The 8,506-nt window shown below is 40.3% G+C and overlaps 1 long non-coding RNA gene across 1 annotated transcript; it reads right to left on the bottom strand.

The window, feature by feature from the left end:
* Positions 1 to 3,073: 3,073 nt before the first annotated feature.
* LOC110510848 lies at positions 3,074 to 8,200 on the bottom strand. The gene is made up of 4 exons (XR_005051408.1): positions 6,859 to 8,200; positions 6,241 to 6,419; positions 4,034 to 4,240; positions 3,074 to 3,905 (listed from the first exon to the last, which is right to left on the bottom strand). It is a non-coding gene; the product is annotated as an uncharacterized LOC110510848 (long non-coding RNA).
* Positions 8,201 to 8,506: the final 306 nt, after the last annotated feature.

The raw sequence follows: 8,506 nt of genomic DNA, 5'->3' as shown, positions 1-8,506 counted from the left end.
AACAAGGTTCTAAAGACTGTTGACATCTAGCGAAAGCCTTAGGATGTGCAATATGACCCCAAAGACACTGTATATTGGATAGGCAAACCTACCTACCTCAGATTTCCAACTTCCTGGTTGGATTTTTTCTCAGGTTTTTGCCTGCCATATTAGTTCTGTTATACTGACAGACATCATTCAAACAGTTTTAGAAGCTTCGGAGTGTTTTCTATCCACAACTACTAATAATATGCATATTTTAGCTTCTGGGATTGAGTAGCAGGCAGTTTAATCTGGGCACCTTAATCATCCAAGCTACTCAATACTGCCCCCAGCCATAAAAAGTTAACATACAGTATGTATCTGACTCAGGTTTGTTAGATCTCTCCACTGTAGTAGCTGATTTGTGATGAGCTCCACCCCCTGCTCATGGCATATTCTGCTCCCAAGTGCTTCAATTTGACCTGCACCTGGTTCAACGCGTTCCTCCCGAACGTTAACTACTTTCTTTCTCTTTCTCTATTTATTTAGTTTATTGATCACAGCAGGATGTGACTATCACTCACATAGACTTCTTGGCATGGTAAATGATGCATGATTAAATTCCTGCTGACTAACGTGTATTGGTCTTGTAAGTGTTTGTATACTTTTCAATACATTACACTAAAAGGTGTGGTCTCCATGTTTCCAAGACTTATAGCTAAAAGTCTTGAACTTGTCTCAAATATATCTGTTCTGACACAAACCTGTCTTCTCTAATGGGTGAAGATTTCTGCAGTTTCACAATAAATGGGAGTTTTCTCTTCTGTTCTCGATCCAACAAGGATCATTGAGATTTAGAATAATCTAATAATATTTCTCCCAGAGATGGCATGAGCACTCAAGAAATCTGACCACCCATGTAATCAAATAACAATAATTGTATATTTCTGGACAAAAAGTAAAGTGAATTTAAACACTTCACCCTAGTTGTTCCTGTAAGTCACTCTGGATAATAATGTCAGCTAAATGACTGAAATGTAAATGTATTTGTCCAATAGAACAAAATTTAACATGTGCAAAGCATACACAGAATATACACAGTATTGCATCCTAATGAGTGATGAAGGGACAAATAAAAATGGGACAGGAAGCCAAGTAACACAAACGCATACAACACTTTGCCCCTGAACTGAAGGTAATATGTAAAAGATTTACAAATTATTTGGTTGGTGATAGTTTGTCACACTGCTGTTTTTACATTCACTTTCTCTGCAAATGAGCCCTTAAGTTTCTATTCCTTTAGTTACATTTTCAGTCAAAACTTCAAACCGAACCATGTGACAAGCCCTACTTTCGAATTGAGAAACCCTGACCAACTTTCATTTCTTCCAATGTGTGGTCTATAACCCACATGTATTTAAGTTTCTGTAAGTTATGTTTTGTGTCATGAGCCTGTTTCACCACTTCCTGCAAAAAGTAGCGGGCTCTGTCTGTGTTGCTCCTATTTGTTATTGTTTGAATCCGGGAAGACGATCTGGATCCCAGTCAGAGGAAAACACCTATTTTTGCAAACCAGTCTCTAATTAATTATGTATTATATTGTAACAACCCTGGGTTTATAAGCGCGGATATCGACTGTGCCACTTGAGCATGCTTTTTGCGGTCTATCAACTGTGCCCCAAAAGCATGCTCAAGGGGCAGAGTCACTATCTGCTCTTATAAACCCAGGGTCTTTACACAGCTCCCTCCTTTCATAGAGCGTGTCATCGCGCTAGCTTTCAACTCAATGTTTTACAGGAATGGCTCACTGGCCAAGCACACGCACGTTCGTGGATTAGCTAACTTGCTTTGGCTAACGTTAGCTATTAGCTGTGTACAATGCCAGAGGATTGTTTAAAAGAGAAACTCACATATACTACTATGAGATAGTACTCCCTTATTTCTGTTTATCATCACCTTTTATAAAATGACAACAATGCCTTGCGAGCCGGCATACTTTTCCAGTCGAAGCACTGTTTCCTGAAGCATTCTGCCCTATTCTGAAATAATTCCCTGGGTATACCGTCATGCTGTGGATGTTTGGTCAGGAAGTGTCGTTATATGAATTTGTTCGTTTTGATTGACTCAATGCTAATTTACCAACAGATGGCACAGTGATGCCATCTGTTGGTAAATGTTGATTACTGCAACTCTTGTGTTTTACCTGGGTGCTTGAGATACCCGGATGTGTTGTGATGTACTGAACAAGACTGGTTACTCGCATCAATGCCTCTGTCTCGTCATTTAACATTCAAACAGATACAGGAGTAGTCTATAGTCTACAATAATAATGTAATTGAATGTGCTATAGTATCATTTTTTCATTGATGAAAACAATTGTAGATGGGGATGGGTAGGCTACTTAATTCAGTGAATACTGAATGTATTGCTATTTCTGGGAGTATGTTAATGTCGTATTTTCAGCTGATGAACTATGGCAATGTCAAACTAATTTCTAAATCTTTATTTTAGTCAAGATGTGATGAGACAGAGTAACCAATCAGCTTCACTGCAGATGTTCAACCCACCACCCCCACTGCCCTCCCTCCACAAGTAGCCGCATCCTCTTCTCCTGTTCAACTACTTTGTCACCACACTAAAAATGACTATTCTTATACCCCTGTGCCCATTTCAGTGGAACATGATCCATCCAAGGCCTCAGCTGGATGCCTAAAATGTGAGAAATTTAAACAAGATAGTAGTGTATGTAGTTCCAAGAACACACACACGAGTGCCCCTCTCTGTCAATGTTGAAATGCCACACATGGAATATGTCAAAGGAGATAGTGATATGAGTGAGATCATATGAAAATAAAGACACCTTCGGATCTAAAATGAGTGTGGGATGCCCTCGTGTCTCATTTTTTTGTCATTGCTGATGAAAATTGATGAAAGAGAGGAATGCAGCTAAAAAAGAAATTCCGTTTTGTACTGTTGAAAACAGGATGTGGGCAGTAGTACCCCAAATATGTATGTTTGTTTCATCGATTCCACCCCCTCCCCACCAAATACTGGTAGTTATTTTAAAAACCTGTGGAACCACAATCTGGTGTTTAATATGCTATTTGTTATGTTTTGCTGTGCTTTTCACAATAAAAAATAATGTATACTTTCATCATAAAACAAATGCATCACCACTCTGTCACGCCTTGATCTGTTTCACCTGTCCTGGTCTCCACCCCCTCCAGGTGTCACCCATCTTCCCCATTATCCCCTGTGTATTTATGCCTGTACTTTCTGTGTCTGTTGCCAGTTCGTCTTGTTTGTTCAAGCCCACCAGCGGTTTGTCTCAGCTCCTGGTTTTCCCTCCCAGAACATTTTACACAAATGAAAGTGCTGAACAAAGTCAAATTGACTGCAGAGTCAGTTTCGCAAAATACCTTGAGCACTGTTAAGTCTCTGAATTGTGAAAGACAATATTGAGGGTGCCCATCTAATCCACAACTTGCTGTTTTAAAGAAAAGCACATTTCATATAAACATCTCAACTGAACCCACAGCATAACAGCTAAATTGTATCCATCAACCTAACATTTCAATTGTCTTTTTGTATTAAAATATTCTACATCAAAAATGGACATGATCTCAAAGAGATAACATTGTTGAATTGGTAAATACACTTTAGAATGTATGTTATCCATTATCCTTAAGGCATGACACCTATCGATCTAAGTAAAGCCAAATGCTGGGGCTTGAATTATGGCTTCCACCATGAACTTCTTGAATTGTTCGTAATTCTGGTGAATGGGTAAACGCATCACAACTCGCAAGTGTTTGCCTCAGGGTAGACCTTGTGTTCAGGCAGGAACTCTAATGTTGGCTGTGTGTCGAAGGAAAGTGGGGGTATTTCTTCTGCTCCTGACACAAATTGGAGGACCATTCCACATGTAACTGGTGCCCCGGGTCCTGTAAATTTGACCAATCCGTTTCAAACAGGGTTCAATTAATCTGAACATCACTATATTGATACATTGACAATGTAGTTGTATCCAAATATGATATGTTTTCTCAGACAATAGCAATCATGAACTTACAATCGATCTCTAAGAGGAAGACCTCCAGCAGATTAGAACTAGTTCCTCCTGTCTCCTGCTGTTAGTACCCGCCGGGGAGAGTTTGGTAGGAACAGCTCTTCAGATGTCAATGGCTTTGTGACACCAGCCACAAAAAGCTCACGAAGCATGTGTGGGTGTGCCCTCAGACATTCTAGAAGGTCAAGGGTCTTCAGCAGTTCTGTAAATCTAAAACAGGAATTTTTGAAAGTGAATCCAAAAGATTACCACATATTTAACAGTCAGTTCTACATAACTACTTTATTTTTCCCCTGTACTCACTGCTTAATACAGTACCTTGCGAAAGTATTCGGCCCCCTTGAACTTTGCGACCTTTTGCCACATTTCAGGCTTCAAACATAAAGATATAAAACTGTATTTTTTTGTGAAGAATCAACAACAAGTGGGACATAATCATGAAGTGGAACGACATTTATTGGATATTTCAAACTTTTTTAACAAATCAAAAACTGAAAACTTGGGGTTGCAAAATTATTCAGCCCCCTTAAGTTAATACTTTGTAGCGCCACCTTTTGCTGCGATTACAGCTGTAAGTCGCTTGGGGTATGTCTCTATCAGTTTTGCACATCGAGATACTGGAATTGTTCCCCATTCCTCCTTGCAAAACAGCTCGAGCTCAGTGAGGTTGGATGGAGAGCATTTGTGAACAGCAGTTTTCAGTTATTTCCACAGATTCTCGATTGGATTCAGGTCTGGACTTTGACTTGGCCATTCTAACACCTGGATATGTTTATTTTTGAACCATTCCATTGTAGATTTTGCTTTATGTTTTGGATCATTGTCTTGTTGGAAGACAAATCTCCGTCCCAGTCTCAGGTCTTTTGCAGACTCCATCAGGTTTTCTTCCAGAATGGTCCTGTATTTGGCTCCATCCATCTTCCCATCAATTTTAACCATCTTCCCTGTCCCTGCTGAAGAAAAGCAGGCCCAAACCATGATGCTGCCACCACCATGTTTGACAGTGGGGATGGTGTGTTCAGGGTGATGAGCTGTGTTGCTTTTACGCCAAACATAACGTTTTGCATTGTTGCCAAAAAGTTCAATTTTGGTTTCATCTGACCAGAGCACCTTCTTCCACATGTTTGGTGTGTCTCCCAGGTGGCTTGTGGCAAACTTTAAACAACACTTTTTATGGATATCTTTAAGAAATGGCTTTCTTCTTGCCTCTCTTCCATAAAGGCCAGATTTGTGCAATAAACGACTGATTGTTGTCCTATGGACAGAGTCTCCCACCTCAGCTGTAGATCTCTGCAGTTCATCCAGAGTGATCATGGGCCTCTTGGCTGCATCTCTGATCAGTCTTCTCCTTGTATGAGCTGAAAGTTTAGAGGGACGGCCAGGTCTTGGTAGATTTGCAGTGGTCTGATACTCCTTCCATTTCAATATTATCGCTTGCACGGTGCTCCTTGGGATGTTTAAAGCTTGGGAAATCTTTTTGTATCCAAATCCGGCTTTAAACTTCTTCACAACAGTATCTCGGACCTGCCTGGTGTGTTCCTTGTTCTTCATGATGCTCTCTGCGCTTTTAACGGACCTCTGAGACTATCACAGTGCAGGTGCATTTATACGGAGACTTGATTACACACAGGTGGATTGTATTTATCATCATTAGTCATTTAGGTCAACATTGGATCATTCAGAGATCCTCACTGAACTTCTGGAGAGAGTTTGCTGCACTGAAAGTAAAGGGGCTGAATAATTTTGCACGCCCAATTTTTCAGTTTTTGATTTGTTAAAAAAGTTTGAAATATCCAATAAATGTCGTTCCACTTCATGATTGTGTCCCACTTGTTGTTGATTCTTCACGAAAAAATACAGTTTTATATCTTTATGTTTGAAGCCTGAAATGTGGCAAAAGGTCGCAAAGTTCAAGGGGGCCGAATACTTTCGCAAGGCACTGTAGGTTCCTTCAGTCTGTCAGTGAGAAATGCCTCTGTAGTTTCTTTCACAAACCTGTCTCACTCTGTCAAGCTGGTAAGGTATTTGTACACCCCCAGCATTGTGAATGTGTCCATTGCTTCAAATGCTGTCAATCTGGCCTCTTCCAGGCTGGCACTGGCTTGTATATGTAAAGGAATGAATTCCCTAGGTTTTATTACCTATTAAATATATACTTTAGGTAACCTTTCTTACACTGTAATGTTAAAAAAGTTATAATTGAACTGAACCTTTTTGAGTGCGTCTCAGAAGGTATCCTCCATAATGTCCTTCAGTCCAGGCGGGGGGTTAGGCAGTAGTGCCAGCAAACGGAATATCCGTTCACTCAAGAATGGTGATGCTGCTCCAGCTTGCACCAGACAGACTGCCACCATTGCCCCCAAAGTCTGGTATTGGCCAGTCTCGCTTGCTACAGAAATAATAATGAAACAAACAAATATTGGAGGGAAGACAGGAAACGTCATGATATGGATCATATGATATGGATCATACGATATATATACATATATATAACATTAAACCAAAAATCATAACACACATTTCAGAGGATGATTTGCTTTACTTTGAATGATTGGCAACACTTGATGGTATAGGTATGATGCTTTGTAACATGAGCATAACTGTCATTTAATACACATTCAGAAAGAAGTGTACCATAGCTTTGGTACAACATTTACATGAAAAACATTGTCTTTCTAAGACAATTCATAAATCCACTGCTGGGTAAATTAGATTCTATACCAAATTCAGATCCGTAGGCTTAGAAGCGAAATAGGCATTTAACTGTAGTTTAATAAGTGTTGAAAATATCAGCTTTATTATGTATTGTAATTGAATAATGTACATACCATCTCTGTTCAGCTCCAGGGATTTGGAGTCCTCTTGCCCAGTGAACAAGCAACTATTTCTGATCTCCTTTAGGAGAAGGCAGGCAAGCTCTTGAAGTGGTACACCACCAGATGGATTCCTCCCCATACATTTGTGTCTACAAACACTATGTTTAGCTTGCAGGTGGCGTCGAGGATGGCAGGACCTGGCTCTGAGAAACATTTACCATATTGGCAAATGGGGTGTGTTCTCTGTCCACTTTTTTAGCCAGCCTGAAGAGCAATGTCTTCAGAGAATTTCTTTAAAATAAAAACATAAAAGCAAACATTATTAAACCAAAACATAGATCTCGCAATTATTCAGAACTTTTGAATGGTTAATATCAAGCATACTCTTCATCAGTGGATGCCAAGGCAGGTGGGGACCTGGTGAGTGTAGACACTTGTGAGGCAGGTGGAGACCTGGTGGGTGTAGACACTGGTGAGGCAGGTGGGTGTAGACACTTGTGAGGCAGGTGGGGACCTGGTGGGTGTAGACACTTGTGAGGCAGGTGGGGACCTGGTTGGTGTAGACACTTGTGAGGCAGGTTGGGACCTGGTGGGTGTAGACACTTTTGAGGCTGCTTAGTTTTGTGTTGGTTTATTTTCCTGAAAAACCACAATTCTTTTCAGTGGTTCTCAAACTTCTCTGCAACCCCCATATGTTTCACAATGTAGTAGTAGCCCAGAAATAGCTAAACAAATTCACCAAGTATTGGCCTTGATTAGTAGCTGATAAGTTTAATCTATTGTAGTAATTCTGTAATATATAAAATACATGTAACGGCAAGGTGTCCCTGAGGTTTGACAACCACTGCCCTATGTTATTTTTTTCAGATATGAAGCATGAAGGAGCACTAGTACTTATGATGTCAGATTGTTGAATCCGTCTAAATGTGAAAGTAGTCACCTCCACCTGATCCTCAGCCAGCCAAATAGTGAAGAAAACCGCATCTTTAACAATCCCACTGTCCTCCACTGTTCCTGCCTGGGCACGTGTGTAACTGGCGGATGACAGTATCAGGGGCCCCAACGAATATTACTATGTCCTATAAGCATTGAGAAAATTGCATATTAACAAGTTTAATGAGGTCCAAGACTTTTCCAGAGAGAAAGAGGATATTATCTTGTTGTACTGTACCTGAGAAGGTTGAGAGAGGAAGAACCTCTTCCTCTTGCTTCCTCCACCTGCGTACTTGATGGTAACCAGTGTCCCCTCAGCTGGTTCAATAATTTGTGCAACAGCATGAATCCTTTCAGCAACAGTCTTTAATGACAACGAATCACAGAATAAATATGTCCCCATGTGCAGTTGCAAACTGTAGTTCGGCTTTTTTGGGGGCGGTTTTGGAACAGTGGATTCTTCCTTGCGGAGTCCTTAGGACTCGTTTTACTGTGGATATACAGTGCCTTGCGAAAGTATTCGGCCCCCTTGAACTTTGCGACCTTTTGCCACATTTCAGGCTTCAAACATAAAGATATAAAACTGTATTTTTTTGTGAAGAATCAACAACAAGTGGGACACAATCATGAAGTGGAACGACATTTATTGGATATTTCAAACTTTTTTAACAAATCAAAAACTGAAAAATTGGGCGTGCAAAATTATTCAGCCCCTTTACTTTCAGTG

The sequence above is a fragment of the Oncorhynchus mykiss genome, chromosome 3 (genome assembly GCF_013265735.2).
Source record: "Oncorhynchus mykiss isolate Arlee chromosome 3, USDA_OmykA_1.1, whole genome shotgun sequence".
In the NCBI taxonomy this organism is placed as follows: domain Eukaryota; kingdom Metazoa; phylum Chordata; class Actinopteri; order Salmoniformes; family Salmonidae; genus Oncorhynchus; species Oncorhynchus mykiss.
This window is presented reverse-complemented; position numbering and strand designations above follow the sequence as displayed.